Source organism: Apium graveolens, chromosome 3 (assembly GCF_009905375.1).
Source record: "Apium graveolens cultivar Ventura chromosome 3, ASM990537v1, whole genome shotgun sequence".
NCBI lineage: Eukaryota > Viridiplantae > Streptophyta > Magnoliopsida > Apiales > Apiaceae > Apium > Apium graveolens.
In genome coordinates this window covers 204,404,590-204,423,898 of record NC_133649.1, presented here as the reverse complement: position 1 = coordinate 204,423,898, position 19,309 = coordinate 204,404,590, and the positions used below count along the sequence as shown (strand labels likewise).

The window sequence follows — 19,309 nt, the reverse complement described above, 5'->3', positions numbered from 1 at the left end:
TCTTTTGGAGGAGCGGCAACTGAAGACCCCAACATGCACATAAGAAATTTTGTCGAGATCTGCAGCACTTTTAAGTATAATGGCGTGACTGATGAGGCTATCAAGTTGAGGCTTTTCCCATTCTCACTGAGGGATAAGGCTAAAGACTGGTTACATTCTGAACCAGCTGGGTCCATCACTACGTGGCAAGATCTTGCGCAAAAGTTTCTGGTGAAGTTTTATCCAATGGCAAAGACTGCTGCTATGAGGAGTGCTCTTACTCAGTTTGCGCAGCAACCTACAGAATCTATGTGCGAGGCTTGGGAACGCTATAAGGAAATGTTGAGAAAATGTCCACATCATGGAATGCCGGATTGGATGGTGATCACTGGTTTCTATAATGGTTTGGGGGCCCAATCTCGGCCAATGCTCGATGTAGCAGCTGGAGGCGCCTTATGGGCTAAAAGCTATACTGAGGCGTATAATCTTATAGAGACGATGGCTGCAAATGAGCATCAAAACCCAACTCAAAGGATGACGTCAGGCAAGGTAGCAGGTATTCTGGAAGTTGATGCAGCCACCGCTATTGCAGCCCAGCTCCAAGCGCTATCAATGAAGGTCGATTCTCTGGCTACGTATGGAGTTAATCAAATAGCTATGGTTTGTGAGCTTTGTGCAGGTTCTCATGCTACAGATCAGTGTTCTCTTGTCAACGAATCTCTTCAGTATGTGAATAATTATCAGCGACAACAGCAGCCTGTGCCAGCGACCTATCATCCTAATAATAGAAATCATCCAAATTTCAGCTGGGGGAATAATCAGAATGCGATTCAGCCAACATATCAGCAAGGAGTGAGTAAACAGTTTAACCCACCTGGATTCCAGCAACCACAGCAGTATGCTACAAGGCAATCATATCCTTAATAGGGAAGTGCAGCTATACCTACTAGTGCTAATTTTGAGGAACTTAAGCTGTTGTGCAAGAGTCAGGCGGTTTCTATCAAGACCTTGGAAAATCAAATCGGTCAATTAGCCAATGCAGTGCTCAATCGTCAACCTGGCACTCTTCCCAGTGACACGGAAGTACCAGGCAGGAAGGAAGCTAAAGAGCAAGTCAAGGCTATTACCTTAAGGTCTGGAAAAGTAGCTGATGCTGAAAAGGCAAAAGAAGTCGAAGCTGAAGTTAGAGATGAAGAATCTAAGCAAAAGGAGAAAGCGGCGGAACCAATGAAGACTACTGTTGAACACACTCTGCCTGATGCTAATACAGGGGAGAAACAGCTCTATCCTCCACCACCTTTTCCTAAGAGATTGCAGCAACAAAAGCTGGATAGACAGTTTGGGAAGTTTCTGGAGGTGTTCAAGAAACTTCACATCAATATACCTTTCGCTGAGGCTCTGGAACAAATGCCTAGTTATGCGAAGTTCATGAAGACTATTCTTTCAAGGAAGGTGAAACTGGATGACCTTGAAACCGTTGCTCTCACGGAAGAATGCAGCGCTGTTCTGCAGCAAAAGTTACCGCCAAAACTGAAAGATCCAGGAAGCTTCACCATTCCTTGCACCATTGGCAATCTAACTTTTGACAAGTGCCTTTATGATTTGGGAGCAAGCATTAATCTAATGCCTTTGTCGATCTTTAAAAAGCTGGATCTGCCTGATCCAAAACCCACATACATGTCGCTATAATTGGCTGACCGTTCCATTACTTACCCAAGGGGCATAGTTGAGGATGTGCTCGTCAAGGTGGATAAGCTCTTCTTTCCTGCAGATTTCGTTATTCTGGATTTTGAGGAAGATAAGAAGATTCCCATAATCTTGGGGAGGCCTTTCTTGGCTACCGGCCGTACCTTGATAGATGTGCAAAAAGGGGAACTTACTATGCGGGTCCAAGATCAGGATGTGACCTTCAACGTATTCAAGGCAATGAAATTCCCTACAGAAGATGAGGAGTGCTTAAAAGTGGATGTGATTGATTCCGCGGTTACTTCGGAACTCGAGCACATGCTAATGTCTGATGCATTGGAAAAGGCCTTAGTGGGGGAATTTGACAGTGATGATGAAGATAGGAACGAGCAATTACAATATCTGAACGCTTCTCCCTGGAAGCGAAAGGTGGACATACCATTTGAATCTCTTGGTACTTCTGACCTCAAGAACGCTGAAGGGAAGCTCAAACCATCAATAGAGGAAGCACCTACCTTGGAGCTCAAACCATTACCTGAACACTTGAGGTATGCTTTTTTAGGTGATTCATCTACGTTACCTGTTATTATTTCAGCTGACCTTTCAGGTAGTGAGGAAGACAAGCTCTTAAGGATTTTGAGAGAATTCAAATCGGCTATAGGATGGACCATAACAGACATCAAGGGGATAAGTCCTTCATATTGTATGCATAAAATTCTGTTAGAGGAAGGTAGTAAGCCAACTGTGGAACAGCAGTGAAGACTGAACCCGATCATGAAGGAGGTGGTAAAGAAAGAAATTCTGAAATGGCTAGATGCAGGCATCATTTATCCTATTTCTGACAGCTCGTGGGTGAGCCCCGTACAATGTGTACCTAAGAAAGGAGGTATCACTGTGGTCGCAAATGAAAAGAATGAGCTCATCCCTACTCGAACAGTTACAGGATGGAGAGTATGCATGGATTATAGGAAATTGAACAAAGCCACAAGGAAGGATCACTTTCCTCTTCCATTTATTGATCAAATGCTTGACAGATTGGCGGGACATGAGTATTTTTGTCTTCTGGATGGTTATTCCGGGTATAATCAGATTTGTATTGCACCAGATGATCAGGAAAAGACTACCTTCACTTGTCCATTTGGCACATTTGCTTTTCGTAGAGTTTCGTTTGGGTTATGTGGCGCCCCGGCCACCTTTCAGAGATGTGTGATGGCTATATTCTCTGACATGATTGAAAATAACGTCGAAGTGTTCATGGATGACTTCTCCGTCTTTGGACACTCATATGATGAATGTTTGAATAATCTGCGCGCCGTACTCAAAAGATGCGTGGAAACTATTTGGTGCTTAATTGGGAGAAATGTCATTTTATGGTGCGTGAAGGCATTATCCTTGGGCATAAGGTCTCTAGCAAGGGTCTGGAGGTGGACAAGGCCAAGGTGGGAGTCATTGAAAATCTTCCCCCACCCAATTCTGTGAAAGGAATCCGTAGTTTTCTTGGTCATGCGGGTTTTTATCGGCGATTCATCAAGGACTTTTCAAAGATATCTAAGCCGTTGTGCAATTTGCTTGAGAAAGATGTGCCTTTCAAATTTGATGATGAATGTTTGGCAGCATTCGAGACTCTCAAGAAGAGTTTGATCACTGCACCAGTTATTACAGCACCAGATTGGACAGAACCGTTTGAGATGATGTGTGATGCGAGTGATTATGCGGTAGGTGCAGTTCTGGGACAGCGCAAGAAAAATATCTTCCATGTGGTCTACTATGCGAGTAAGACTTTAAATGGGGCCTAATTGAACTACACCACTACTGAGAAGGAGCTTTTGGCTATAGTCTTTGGCTTTGAGAAATTTCGATCTTATCTGCTTGGTACGAAAGTAACAGTATTCACTGATCATGCAGCTATTCGCTATCTGGTTTCTAAGAAGGATTCGAAGCCGAGACTCATTCGTTGGGTGCTTTTACTTCAGGAATTTGAGTTAGAGATCAAAGATAGAAAAGGTACTGAGAATCAAGTAGCTGACCATCTCTCTAGGTTGGAGAATCCCGATTCTACTTCACAAGATAGGACGTTAATCAATGAATCTTTTCCGGATGAGCAGTTGTTTGCAATTCAGGAGGAAGAACCATGGTTTGCATATATTGTAAACTATCTCGTCAGCAATATAATGCCTCTTAATTTGACATCCGCTCAAAAGAAGAAGTTTCTGCATGAGGTGAAGTGGTATATGTGGGATGAACCATATTTGTTTAGACAGGGAGCTGACCAGATCATCAGGAGATGTATCCCGTTCTGTGAGACAGAAGGGATATTACGAGACTGCCATTCCACGGTTTATGGTGGACACTATGGAGGTAAGAAGACGGCAGCTCGTATTCTGCAAGCAGGTTTTTTCTGGCCTACTTTGTTCAAGGATGCTCATCAGTTTGTTTTAAGGTGTGATCGTTGCCAAAGAGTGGGAAATTTGTCAAGGAAGGATGAGATGCCATTAAATGTGATGCTTAAAGTCGAGGTCTTTGATGTGTGGGGAATCGATTTCATGGGGCCTTTTATCTCGTCTTGCAATAATCAGTACATCTTGCTGGCAGTCGATTATGTCTCAAAATGGGTCGAAGTTAAAGCTTTACCGACAAATGATGCAAAGGTAGTACTAAATTTTCTTCATAAGCAAATTTTCACAAGGTTTGGAACGCCTCGGGTAATCATAAGTGATGAAGGATCGCATTTTTGCAACCGTAAGTTCACTTCTATGATGCAGCGTTATAATGTGAATCATCGAGTAGCTACTGCCTATCATCCGCAAACAAATGGTCAAGCGGAAGTGTCTAACAGAGAGATAAAGCGTATTCTAGAGAAGGTTGTTTGTCCGTCAAGGAAGGATTGGTCTTTAAAGCTCGATGAAGCTGTTTGGGCTTACAGAACAGCATACAAAACTCCACTTGGGATGTCACCGTTTCAGTTGGTGTACGGTAAGGGATGTCATCTACCGGCGGAGCTTGAGCATAAAGCCTACTGGGCATTGAAGAAATTGAACCTCGATTTAGATGCAGCTGGTAAGAAAAGAATGCTTCAGCTTAATGAACTTGATGAATTTCGACTTCAAGCGTACGAGAATAACAAAATGTATAAGGAAAAGGTGAAGAGGTGGCACAATAGGAAGCTACATCCTAAGTTATTTGTGCCAGGGCAACAAGTTCTGTTATTCAACTCTCGGCTCCGACTTTTTCCTGGGAAGTTGAAATCAAGATGGTCTGGACCTTTTATTGTCAAAACTGTGTTTCCACATGGAGCGGTGGAAATTTTTGAGAATGATTCGGACCAAGCATTCAAGGTTAACGGTCAGCGGTTGAAGCACTACTATGGGGACATGGCAAACCGAGAGGTGGTTAGTGCCATTTTGTTGACTACTTGAGAAAGGTACGGAACGTCAAGCTAATGACGAAAAAGAAGCGCTGCGTGGGAGGCAACCCATGAATTGTTGTTACAGGAACCCTTAGAAGTTAATAACCTATCCAAAAACACAAAAAAATCAGAAAACAGGGGCTGAATTTTTTTTTTTTCCAGAGACCCTCTGCTGCGCCCGCGCAGATATGCTGAGCGGCCGCGCAGGGGTCGAGTTCCAGAAAAATTTTTACAGTTCAGAAAAAAAAAATAAAAAAAAAATAAATAAATAAAACACAAAAACAGTTGTAGCCCATAAACCCACGAATTATTCCCACTACCCCATCATTTTATCCCTTAATTCCCAAACCCTAATCTAATCCACACCCTATATATACATACACCTATCCTACATATCTCTCACAAAACTTCCTACACTTAAACCCCTCACAAACATCAAAAATCAGTTCTTACACACTTTTATTCACGAATCAATGGCACCCAAGAGAGCACGCACTATTGACAGCAGCAACACAGTTCCTACTGCTGATTCATCGAGGGGTACTGCTGCACGACCTCGGTTAACTGACAGAGCTGTGGAGGAGGAGTACACTAGGCTGTTGGGGAAGCCGATTCTGAAAGAGAGGGGGTTTTTACCATCAGGGAGGGATGGTGAGTTGTTGCCCATGATTGCAGAGAAGGGGTGGATAGCTTTTTGTGAGTCACCCGAAGCAGTACCGATGAGCGTTGTTCGCGAGTTCTACGCGAACGCGAAGGCTGAGAAGAATGGGTTTTCTATAGTCCGTGGGCTAACAGTTGATTATCATCCTGCGGCGATTCGCCGTGTGATTGGACAGCGAGAGAGGAAGCCCGAGGAGGAGAACTGGAATGAAAAGACTGCTGAGGATTTTGACTTGGATTTGATTTGTGCGACTCTCTGTCGACCGGGCACAGTTTGGAACCGCAGTCCAGCCAATAATGAGTATCGTCACTTTCCGGCGATCGCCATGAACAGGTATGCCCGTGCATGGAATGCATTTATATGTGCTAATATTTTGCCTTCTTCACATGCACACGAGGTCACAGTTGAGAGAGCACAGTTGTTGTGGGGAATTCTGCATGATGAGTACTATGTGGACCTTGGTGAGTTTATCTACCAAGGAATTCTGAAGTTTTTGAGGGGAGCAAAGCATATGAACATCCCTTATGCATCCACGATTACGAAGCTATGCCAAGCAGCAGGAGTGAACTGGCCGGCTCATGAGCAGTTGCAGTTGCCAGCAGCTCCGATAGATTCTGGCACTCTGAATGGGATGCAGGAGTGGACCGGTGGTGAGCCTGAGGAGCATGGGCTGGGTTATCGTCTTCCAGGAGGACGTCCAGCACGAGGTGCTACTATGGCTAGGCCAGGGCGTGGTGAGGCTGGTTCGTCGAGAGCTCAGGAGGGTGCTGGGATGGGTGATGCCCAGTATAGGAGGCTTTCACGGCGGATGGATGCCATGTATGAGACGCAGAGCAGGTTTGCTCAGGAGCTCACCCTTGCGTTAGGGACTGCTTTTCGAGGCCTTGGAGCTGATATCCAGTGGCCAGTTTTTGGTGAGGACTCTGCATACCCACCGCCTGATACTCCACCCGCTGAGGGTGATGATGATGATGACTCCGAGTAGGTATACCCTGTGTTCCTTTCTACTACTTTCACTGAGGACAGTGAAGATTTTTAGTTTGGGGGTGGTAGTTAAGGAATATTGTGTGTGTGTCATTTAGTTGCATATTCATGATAGTTTAGTTCATATAGTTGCATAATTTATGCCATTTAGTTTTTTTATGACATTTATGAATGTCATATAGCTCATGCATTTACCATGATCCCTTTTGCAATAAGTTATCGACTGAATTGTGATATTGATGCAAGTGTAGTGATAGCATTAAAGTGATATTAAGTTGTGTAGGTTGATATGCATGCTAGAAACAATTGTAAGTCCACTAAGTCTTAAAGAGTGTGTAAGGGCTAGATTGTTGTTATGATTTGGTTGTTTTCAAGGTCAATCTACTTATTATGCTTAGAATTCGATTATAGGTTCTTAGTGATAAAGACATGAAAAAAAAAGAAAAAATTTTGGAGAAAAAAGTATGGAAGTTGTTGCTAGTTGTGGCTAGGCGTCAAATGGCTAGTAGCCGGCTGGCATATGTTGCGAGTAGTCTAGGGTTGAGCAAGATGGAGCGAAACACACTTGCTCAGAAGTTATAAAAAAAAATATATATGTTTTGCATATTTGATCAAGAGTGGGCTCTTTGGTATTCGAGTTATTAAGTTTTTAGGGGACTTTGTGCCTAGTGACCTAAGGCTTTTAGAGTCTGGGATCCGCTAACCTAACGCTCGTTACATGGATACCATTGTATAAGTCTTTTGTGGACATCACTCATTGCACGGTCAAATAAGCATTTGAGTTGTAAATAAAAAGCACGATTCCGTAGTAAGCTCCAGAGTTCTTGTAGTGTTGTATATCACTTTGTGCCTAGAATTTTTATTCTTTGTATAATCGTAGGATTGCCTTGAGGATAGTCTAGTCATAGTAATTGGTCTAGTTCCGAAGCATATCTGTTAAGCATTTGCACACACCACGTTTCTGGCTGTATGTCCGGTTGCATGAGTTTATTGATCTTTAGTTGTCTAACTGCATTCGTTGAGATGTGACAATTTGGTTGGTTAATTGTAGTAAGGGGGATCGTTGCATTTTCATATAGATTGCATTCATGCATATTTTTATTTGTTTTTGAGTCTGTGACGCTTGAGGACAAGCATCGATTTAAGTTTGGGGGTGTGATAAGTGGCATTTTATACCACTTAGAACGTCTTAAAATGGCTTAAATTGGTGTCTTGAAATCAAGTATTTTGTGTATTTGATGCGTTTTTCTAGTGTTTATGCATTTCAGGGTATTAGTTGCATTTCGGGGGAGGAATCATCAAGAATAAGCCTTGGCATGTGTTCACCATTGCGAGAGGAAGGAATGGCCAGATTACGGCGAAGAAACGGAGCAAGCTTGGAATTTTTCCAGTAGGGTCCTGTGCGCCCGCGCAGCAATGCTGAGCGGCCGCGCAGCAGCCTGCGCGCTCGCGCAGATATGCTGAGCGGCCGCGCAGGGTCGGGAAAAAATACAAATTATTTTAGACTTGTACTTCTGTTTGGCTTCCAACTTCTATGTAATCTGAGTTTTATGGGACTATTATATAGGTAGATTTGAGACGTTTTCACAGAGAGTATTAAGGAGATTATGTTTTAGATTGTGTTTTACGCAAGAAGCAAAGGAGATAAGGAAGAAGACCGATTTAGCACACCGCAACGAAGAGGAAGCATATATTCTTGTGATTCTTGTTTCGTTGTAACGTTGGATGCTAGTTTTCTTGCTTTAACTTATTTACTCTTGTGACGTACTCTGTTTTAATATAATTAGTGTAGTTATTATTTTCTTGTGTTGTTTGTCATGATTTCATATAAACCCATGATGGCGATAAGTTCTATTATGGGCTAATCGTGATCATGGGGTTACAACGGATTTATTATGGAATTCTTTAGTTAATTGTTTAATACTTTAGTGTGTGATGATTGCATGATATCTAGTATTGGTTGTGCGTATTCGTCTTATATGCGTCGCGAACATATAAGATAGGGTGTTAATCTCTTGTGAAGCAACGGTGGATCTTGAGATTTAGAACTTGCCATGCTAGCATAGGTTCATGTACGTTGAGCATGATTAGTGGGTAACTCTAACAGTTTTATTTGCCCTATGTAATCAAAAGAAATAACTTGTGCTTAAATCGTTGTGTTGTCAATTTCTGTAGACATATAGGAACTCAACATAATTGATGACTATTCAACTTCTATCTTAATTGTGGATGTTTGGTAGAATGGTATTAGTACAATGAAAGTTGGCTTTTATCAGTTTCGTGTTATTCGATTAATATCATCACTGTCACATGCTAAAGGTAATAACAATGGCTATAGAAGGAAGTAATAATGAAGTTGTGATCTCATGAGTGTTTTATTATTGATAATTTGAAGTGTTAGTTAAGTGGTTAATTAAGTAGTTAATTATAGTTAATATTTGATCAACAATTTTAAGTGTTATTATCTTAACATTGAGAAGTAATCATACATTGGTGAGTGAGTTTAATTAGACAATAAATTAGTCTGAGTCTCTGAGGGAACGAACTAGAAAGTATTCTATATTACTTGCGAACGCGTATACTTGCGTGAATATTAGCGCGTGTTTTCGCCCTAACAATATGATGGTGGGTCTATGCGGATGGGCATAGATCCGTACTATATTATGACTAATATGCAGAGTATAGTAAGAATATTGGTTCCATTGTCCAGTCTAATTGATAAGTTGAATTTATATCCACTTAGAACGCTTCGTAAAGGCTCGAATTGGTGATTTGTACTCAAATTATTTGTGTTTTTGATATTTTTTTGTAGTGTTCTGCATTTCAGGGTATATTTGGAAGAAGGAATAGATTTTATATTGTATTTATGCTAAAAGGGTGTTAGGATGGAGCCTCAGGAGTTAGCACGAAAGAAACCAGCAATTCAAGTCAAGGAAACAAGAAAAATTAGAATTTCCAGAAGGTCAGGGCAGTCGCGCCCATTTGTCAGAAACTCAGGGCGGCCGTGCAGGATTTGAGGGCGGCCGCACTATGTCGAATTTCAAGAATCCTGATTCTATTATAAGATTGATTTGCTGGACTCCTGATCTGTTGGGCTGGAATTTAAAGACTTTTAAAAGACATTTTTCAGATGGAAGAGCAAGGAGATAGCAGCAAGAAGACCTAATAGCACAATACAACGAATAAGAAGAAGATCTTGTTTTTACTTGTGATTCTTTGCTTAAGTTGTAATCTTGGATGGTTGTTTTCTTTGTTGTTTGAACCTAATACTCTTGTTAACGTACTTTGTTATTATAATTCAGTTATTTCAGACGTAGTTTATCTTAGTTTATTTACCATGCTTTTATTGGAACCCATGGTGACGATGAGTTCGGTTATGAACTAATCGTTATCATGGGGTTCTAACAGATTTAATTTTGCTTTTGTATAGTTAATTATTTTGATATCTAAGTGTGTGGTGAATGTATTGTTAGTGTATACTGAAAATATTTATTTGAAGTATATACATTTATTTCTGGTCAGTTTAATTGAGAATCATTTGAATGTTTACATGGTGTCTAATATTATATATTGTGAACAATCTAGTATCAAATGGGATACAGAATATTAGATTGTTAAATACGGTTATATAATATAATAAGGTTCACAGCACAGGTGGTGTTGGACAATCTACTGGTATGGCTGTAGTATTATTTAGATTAGTTTATATTGACTAATAAATAATGCTAGTATACTTTGTGTATATTGAACAGGATCAAATTTAGAATTGTTCCCTTAATACTGATTAAGAAGGAGAACTAAGATTCTATGTTATTATTAATGCTTAGGTTCTTAATCCGGAAATAGTAATTGACACGTGTATATTATTTACATGCTTTGATTTATATATGAAATAATTCTTTTGAATTATATCATTATATTTTGGGTGATGGAATTATATACATGGTGGATATTATTTATTGAAGGAATCCATGTCCTGATAATATTCGGGTTAATGATGTCCCCTTGAAAGCTCAAAAAGATTTAATTATGTGAAACCCTGTAGGTGGAATTTATTCTGACATAATTAAATAAAGGTTGAGTGGATGACCAAGGATAAAAGATATTAATTTAATAAATTATCAATAATTTATTTAATTAATGGACATATGATATTTTAAACATGGGGAATTTAATAAGCAAATAATATTGGAACCGAATTAATTAAATTACGGTAGTAGGAAAGGTAGTGCAAATATTAATTCTTTAGTGGATTGAATTAATATTTAATTACATTGGGCTAGGCTCAAGATGTAATTAGAAGGCCCAACCTAATTATCCATGGTCCCTATTGTAGCCTATATATATATTCTTATTCTCTTCTTGCTTGGCAATTGTGTGAAAACATATTGTAGCCACCAAGGAGCAAGAAGAGAGGATAACTGAGAAGACGGAGGCCACACTTCGCTCAAGGGAATTTGGGAATACAATAGAAGAGCGTGGAATCAACCATTAACAAGGTAATCCTCTTTTCGTAATCTTTATCATAAAACGTAGTAACACCCTAAGTCCGTGGTTCCCAACAAATGGTATCAAGAGCCTGGTAATGGGTTCTACGTTTTATGATATAATGTCCATGTCGTAATTATATATGCGTGTATATAGTGTTTTGCTTGTATTGGTTTTGATGCAGGTTGTTAATCCACTATTATGGCCATGTATATTTTAATTATGTGTTTGGATCCCATGTGGTTTAATCGTGGTTAATTTTTGTTTTGGTTTCCACGTGATTTAATCCAGGTTGTAATTTACACGAGGGTTTATCGTGTTAGAATAGATTTTACAAAATTAGTTTTGTATTAGATCTATTTTTTTGTAATTGTTCCGGGTATTTTGTAATAGTTATGTGCGATCGGAAATCAATTCCGGTATTTTTTTTTTGTTCCGCTGTGCGATTACATGGGGCTGCTGGGGTGCTGGGGCTGCTGGGGTGCTGGGGCTGCTGGGGCTGCTGGGGCTGCTGGGGCTGCTGGGGCTGCTGGGGCTGCTGGTGCTGCTGGTGCTGCTGGGCTTGCTGGGGCTGCTGGGGCTGCTGGTGCTGCTGGGGCTGCTGGGGCGCTGGGGCTGCTGGGGCTGCTGGGGCTGCTGGGGGCGTCGGGGCGCGCTTGGGGCAGATTTTTTTTGAGAGCTGGATTTTTTTTTCAAGGGTCATAATAGTGGAAAATTTATTTTAATTTTTTCCATTAAATTTTAATTATTGCTTTAATTTATTGATTATGTGTGTTGTTAATTATGTGTGTAATTCTTTTAAAATTGCATGTTTAACTTAATTAGGACGACATGGACATAAATTTTATTTATTGCTTTAATTAAATGTTATATGTTGCTAAAATTATGTGTGTATTTTGAATGCATGTTTAGACATAATTATAACAACATAGGGCCCCATTTAATTTTAAAATTCCTCAATTTAAAAAAAAAATTCTAAGTGGGAGAGGAAATTAATATGAAATTAAATCCCATGGTCTCCATTATTGGTTGTAGGTAATTTAACATAAAGACGAATATAAATTATATATACGTCACCCATCGTGACATGTAATTTATGGTGTCTAGAATGCTATAGAAATTACTAGAACAAACTTCTTAAATTAATAAATTTTAAAAGGAATAAATACAGATTTTCTTTATTTCTGATTTGGGGTGATTTTGTCAAAAACGGGTTCATCGAACTTGTAAGGCTGCGAGTTTTAAGCGAGACCGATGTGACTCCTCCACTACCTGGAAATCAAACCATTGATGAATATTGAATTGAAGTATTCTATTCAAGGCAAAATTACGAATATTGGAAGGTATACACGCCACCCATCGTGGCGTACCAAGTTCCATAGATTTCGAATAATTTAAGATTTGATGATGGTATACACTTAGCTATGAAAAATAATATAGTCCACCCCAACGTGGCATATTGTTTAGTAATAGGACCGAAGTAACATTTAAACAAAATTAGGTGGTATACATATCACACATCGTGGCGTACCAGAAGCTTATGGTGTTTATATGTTAGTGCATTAAATTTTAATAATTGTTAGAGGAATCAATAGATCTTAATAATTAATGCACCCTTATTTATGTGATGTTTTTATGCATGATTCTCAGGATAAAATGGGCTTTAATCCACTATTCACCATACTTAAGGATAACAAACTTACCGGACCTAACTATATTGAATGGAAACGAAATTTGGACATTGTGTTGACTGCTGAGGAGTACAAGTTTTGCACTTATGAACCCAAGCCTGAACAGCCTGCTGCTGATGCTCTTGAAGATGAGAAAGAATATTATAAACGGTGGATTAAGGCTGATGAGATGTCGCGATGTTACATTCTGGCAGCAATGTCGGGTGTTTTGCAGCATCAGCATCAGTCTATGGCCACTGCTTCAGATATGCTCTTTAATCTCAAGGAACTTTTTGGAGATCAGAATAGGGCTGCTAGGCAAGTAGCCATGAAGGCTTTAATGAACATTCAGATGGCTGAAGGCACACCTGTAAGAGATCATGTTCTCAAGATGATGTCGCATCTGAATGAGATAGATATCCTTGGTGCTGAACTTGACGGGGAAACCCAGATTGACATTATCCTTATGAGCTTGTCCAAGAGTTTTGAGCAGTTCCGCTTGAATTACAACATGAACAAGAGGTAGTATAGTCTCGCGGAACTGCTGACAGAACTTCAGGCAGCTGAAGGATTATTTCGGCAGAGTGTTCAAGTGAATGTGGCTGAGAAAGGTTCTTCCTCTAAGCTGAAAGGTATTAAGAAGAAGAAAAAGGCTCAGACATAGAAAGTTGTGAAGGCAGTGGGAGTTCAGGGTTGTGTGAAAAAGCCTAAGGGAAAGTGCTTCAGATGCAAACAGTCAGGTCACTGGAAACAGGATTGTCCTCTTCCTAAGAAGACAAACAATACTGGTATGTCTCTTTCTCTAGTTACAGAAACATTTATAGCGGCTATATCTACGAGCACTTGGTGTGTAGATATGGGAGCCACTGATCATGTTTGTAATTCTATGCAGGGGTTCCAACTATCCAGAATGCTTAGAGATGGTGAGATATACGTGTTCATGGGAGATGCTACGAAAGTAGCAGTAGTTGCAGTATGAGTTATTCATTTATCTTTTGGTTCTGATAGGATTTTGGTTTTGAACAATTATCTTTATGTACCTTCTTTTAGAAGGAATTTAATTTCGGTTTCTAAACTTGCTTTGGATGGTTATAATGTTTGTTTGGATCGTAATGTTTCTATTATGATGAATAAACGAATTATATGTTCTGGTACATTGCAAGACAATTTGTATATAATTAATCCTAGTCAACCTGCACTGCAACTGCAATTTAGGGAATTGAACAACACATCTTCTAACTCTACTAAAAGAAAGGAACCTTCTAGTTTAAACCAAACATATCTTTGGCACTTGAGATTAGGTCATATTAACTTGAGGAGGATTCAAAGACTGGTAGTAGACGGGCCTTTAAGCTCATTGGCAGTGGAGCCATTTCCAGTTTGTGAATCCTGCTTGGAAGGTAAAATGACTAATAGGCCTTTCAAGGCAAAAGGGAATAGAGCCAAACAACTGTTAGAATTGGTTCACTCTGATTTATGTGGACCCATGAATATCCAAGCAAGAGGTGGTTATGAATATTTCATCACTTTCATTGATGATTATTCTAGATATGGGTATGTTTATTTATTGCACCGTAAGTCTGAGTGCTTTGATAAGTTCAAAGAGTACAAAGCTAAAACGGAGAAGCGACTTAATAAAAGTATCAAGTCACTACGATCAGATCGTGGTGGCGAAATCTTGCTTGGAGAATTTAGGGAATATTTATCAGAAAATGGGATAGAATCCCAGTTAACTGCACCAGGCACACCCCAGCAGAATGGTGTAGCAGAGAGGAGGAACCAGACTCTTTTAGAGAGTGTTAGATCGATGTTGAGTTATTCGAATTTACCCAAGTCGTTTTGGGGACATGCCTTAGAGACAGCAGCTTATCTTCTGAACTTAGTACCTTCTAAGTCGGTTCCTAAAACCCCCTTAGAATTGTGGACCGGGGATAAACCGAGTCTAAGACATATTCGAATATGGGGTTGTCCAGCACATGTGCTGAACAAGAACGCGACTAAGTTAGAATCTCGTACAGAAGTAAGGTTGTTTGTAGGCTCCAGCACATGTGCTGAACAAGAACGCGACTAAGTTAGAATCTCATACAGAAGTAAGGTTGTTTGTAGGCTACCCCATGGGAATGAAAGGATATTTATTTTATAGTCCGAAGAATCGGGATGTCATTGTTAGCACCAATGCAAGATTCTTAGAGGAGGAATATATAATGAATCACAAACCCATGAGTAGTGTCGTTTTAGAGGAACTAGTGGGAGGGACAAATAATACCCATGAAGTTGTAGTACAAGTAGAACAACCATAATATAATGTACAACCTGTCACTAATACCGCACCAGTGCCTTGTCGTAGTAGGAGGGTTGTTCAATAGCCTGATAGATTCATGTTTTTGGGTGAGTCTTCAGACTTGGTCTCTAGTGAACATGATGATGATCCCCGTACATAGAGGCAGCACAAGACAAAGATGCAGATCTTTGGCAAAAGGCGATGGAATCTGAGATAGAATCAATGTAATCTAATCAGGTCTGGGAGCTCATGGAACCACCCAAAGGTATAAAACCTATTGGATGTAAGTGGATCTACAAGAAAAAGAGGGGATTAGATGAAAAGGTGAAAGTCTGGAAAGCAAGACTTGTTGCGAAAGGGTATACTCAGAAAGAAGGTAACGATTATGAGGAAACCTTTTCACCGGTAGTCATGCTTAAGTCAATCCGTATTCTTTTATCTATAGCAGCTCATCTTGATTATGAGATTTGGCAAATGGATGTCAAGACAACTTTTCTTAATGGAAGTCTTGAAGAAACCATCTATATGCAGCAACCAAAAGGATTTATTAAGGAAGGCCAAGAGCATCTGGTATGTAAGCTTAAGAGGTCTATTTATGGACTTAAACAAGCTTCTAGAGACTGGAATATTCATTTTGATCAGGCAGTCCAGTCATATGGATTTGATCAAAGTCCAAGCGAATCGTGCGTGTATAAGAGAATTGAAGGTAATGCACTGGTTTTTCTAGTACTATATGTAGATGACATTTTACTCATTGGAAACAATGTTGAGATGTTGTCATCAGTAAAGGCATGGTTGTTCAAACAATTTGACATGAAGGACTTAGGTGAAGCGGCATACATCATTGGGATCAAAGTTATAAGGGATCGCAAGAAAAGGATGTTGGCTTTATCTCAAGAGCCCTACATTGATGAAGTATTAGCTCGTTTTAACATGCAGAACTCCAAGAAAGGTTTTCTACCTTTTAAGCATGGAGTTGCTCTATCTAAGAAGCAGTGTCCTTCGACACCTAAGGATATAGAGAGCATGAAAGCAGTTCCTTATGCTTCAACATGTGGAAGCTTAATGTATGCTATATTATGTACGAGGCCTGACATCTGCTTTGCTGTAGGCATGGTTAGTAGATATCAGTCGAACCAGGTCCGGAACATTGGAGTTCAGTAAAAACTATACTCAAGTAACTGAGAAGGACTAAGGAGTATAAGTTAATTTACAAGGCCTCAGATCTATTTCCTTTGGGATATATTGATTCAGATTTCCAATCAGATAGGGATAAGAGGAAATCAACCTCGAGATATGTTTTTACTTTGGGAGGTGGAGCCGTTATATGGAGGAGTGTAAAGCAGAAATGCATTGCAGACTCCGCCATGGAGGCCGAGTACGTGGCGGCCTCTTAGGCTGCCAAGGAGGCTGTATGGTTGGACACATAGATTTTTATGTAATAGTGGATTAAATAAACACTGATATACACATAGAATATTTTGAGTATAAGTGGGAGATTGTTAGTGTATACTGAAAATATTTATTTGAAGTATATACATTTATTTCTGGCCAGTTTAATTGAGAATCATTTGAATGTTTACATGTTGTCTAATATTATATATTGTGAACAATCTAGTATCAAATGGGATACAGAATATTAGATTGTTAAATACGGTTATATAATATAATAAGGTTCACAGCACAGGTGGTGTTGGACAATCCACTGGTATGGCTGTAGTATTATTTAGATTAGTTTAAATTGACTAATAAATAATGCTAGTATACTTTGTGTATATTGAACAGGATCAAATTTAGAATTGTTCCCTTAATACTGATTAAGAAGGAGAACTAAGATTCTATGTTATTATTAATGCTTAGGTTCTTAATCCGGAAATAGTAATTGACACGTGTATATTATTTACATGCTTTGATTTATATATGAAATAATTCTTTTGAATTATATCATTATATTTTGGGTGATGGAATTATATACATGGTGGATATTATTTATTGAAGGAATCCATGTCCTGATAATATTCGGGTTAATGATGTCCCCTTGAAAGCTCAAAAAGATTTAATTATGTGAAACCCTGCAGGTGGAATTTATTCTGGCATAATTAAATAAAGGTTGAGTGGATGATCAAGGATAAAAGATATTAATTAAATAAATTATCAGTAATTTATTTAATTAATGGACATATGATATTTTAAACATGGGGAATTTAATAAGCAAATAATATTGGAACCGAATTAATTAAATTACGGTATTAGGAAAGGTAGTGCAAATATTAATTCTTTAGTGGATTGAATTAATATTTAATTATATTGGGCTAGGCTCAAGATGTAATTAGAAGGCCCAACCTAATTATCCATGGTCCCTATTGTAGCCTATATATATATATTCTTATTCTCTTCTTGCTTGGCAATTGTGTGAAAACCTATTGTAGCCACCAAGGAGCAAGAAGAGAGGATAACTTGAGAAGACGGAGGCCACACTTCACTCAAGGGAATTTGGGAATACAATAGAAGAGCGTGGAATCAACCATTAACAAGGTAATCCTCTTTTCGTAATCTTTATCGTAAAACGTAGTAACACCCTAAGTCCGTGGTTCCCAACATGTATGATATCCTAGTATTGGTTGTGCATATTCGTTTTATGTGCATCGTTAACATATAAGATAGTTTGTTAATCTCTATTGAAACGACAGTGAATATAGAGATTTAGAACTTGCCATGCTAGCATAGGTTCATGTATTTATTATGCGTGATTCGTAGGTAATTTTAACCATCTTACTTGCCCTATGTAATCATGATCGATAACTTGTGCACTAAACCTTTATGTTGTTAAATTCTATAGACATTTAGGGTCTCAATATAATTGGTGTCTATTTAGTTTCTATCTCTTTTGTGGATGTCTGGTAGTAGGGTATTCGTACAACAAAAGTTGCAGTTTACTAGTTTCATGTTATCTGATTAGTTGTCATAACCATTGCATGCTAAGGTTAATAAGAATGACTTTGAATGAAGTATTTAATGAAGTTAGAATTCCATGTTTGTCCCATATAATTAATTGAATCACTTTTATTCTTAGTTAATTGCATGTTAGTTTAATCTTAGTTATGAACTTCTCAACTTGTTATTGTCTTAGCATTGAGCGATAGCCATACCATTGTTGTATAGGTTCATAATCTTAAGTTAACTAAAAAGAGTCTATGTGGGTATGAATCTGATTTATATCTTATACTACTTGCAAACACGTATACTTGTGTGTAATTTTAGCGCGTGTTTTCGCCCTAACAAGTTCACTGACTCGGATTATTTTCTTACAAGGTTTACTTTAGTCATGTGTTTTAGATACTCTAGTTTTTATTGCAGTGGGAGAACCTACAGCAAATCTGAAAGCTTTGATGGATTATTCTCAACCGAAAATCAAGGACATTCAGTCTAGCATTATCAGACCAGCCATTGCTGCTAATACCTTTGAAATCAAGTCTACCAAGATTCAATGGGTACAGAATTCAGTCCAGTTTGGGGGTTCTCCAACGGAAGACCCCAATACGCACACTAGGGATTTTGAGATCTGCGACACCTTCAGGTTCAATGGCGTGTCTGAGGATGCGCTGAAACTGAGACTGTTCCCATTCTCTCTGAGGGACAAGGCTAAGAGCTGGTTACACTCTCTACTAGCTATTTCTATTGCTACTTGGGAAGATCTTGCTCAAAAATTTCTCACTAAATTCGTCCCTATGGCGAAGACAGCTGTAATCAGGAATGCCCTTACTCAATTTGCGCAGCAATCGGGAGAATCTCTATGTGAAGCTTGGGAGCACTACAAGGAGATGCTTAGGAAGTGTCCTCATCATGGAATGCCTGACTGGATGATCATTAATTGCTTCTATAATAGTTTGGGAGCACATTCAAGACCCATGCTCGATGCAGCATCAAGTGGAGCATTACGGGTAAAGAACTATAAGGAAGCTTATGAGCTAATTGAACTGATGGCTGCTAATGAATATCAGTATCCAACCCAGAGATTAACATAGGGCAAAGTAGCAGGAGTTTTTAAAGTGGATACAGCTACGACTATCACTACTCACTAAAGGTGTTGTCTATGAAGATCGATTCTCTGGTTAACTATGGAGTTAATCAGATAGCCAGTGTTTGTGAGCCGT

At 39.2% G+C, this 19,309-nt stretch overlaps 2 non-coding genes across 2 annotated transcripts; both read right to left on the bottom strand.

Annotated features, from left to right (window-relative positions):
- Positions 1-240: 240 nt before the first annotated feature.
- LOC141715791 (small nucleolar RNA R71) lies at positions 241-347 on the bottom strand. The gene has a single exon (XR_012572540.1). It is a non-coding gene; the product is annotated as a small nucleolar RNA R71 (small nucleolar RNA).
- An 18,551-nt stretch (positions 348-18,898) lies between these two features.
- Positions 18,899-19,005, bottom strand: LOC141716440 (small nucleolar RNA R71). Its single transcript, XR_012573150.1, has one exon. It is a non-coding gene; the product is annotated as a small nucleolar RNA R71 (small nucleolar RNA).
- Positions 19,006-19,309: the final 304 nt, after the last annotated feature.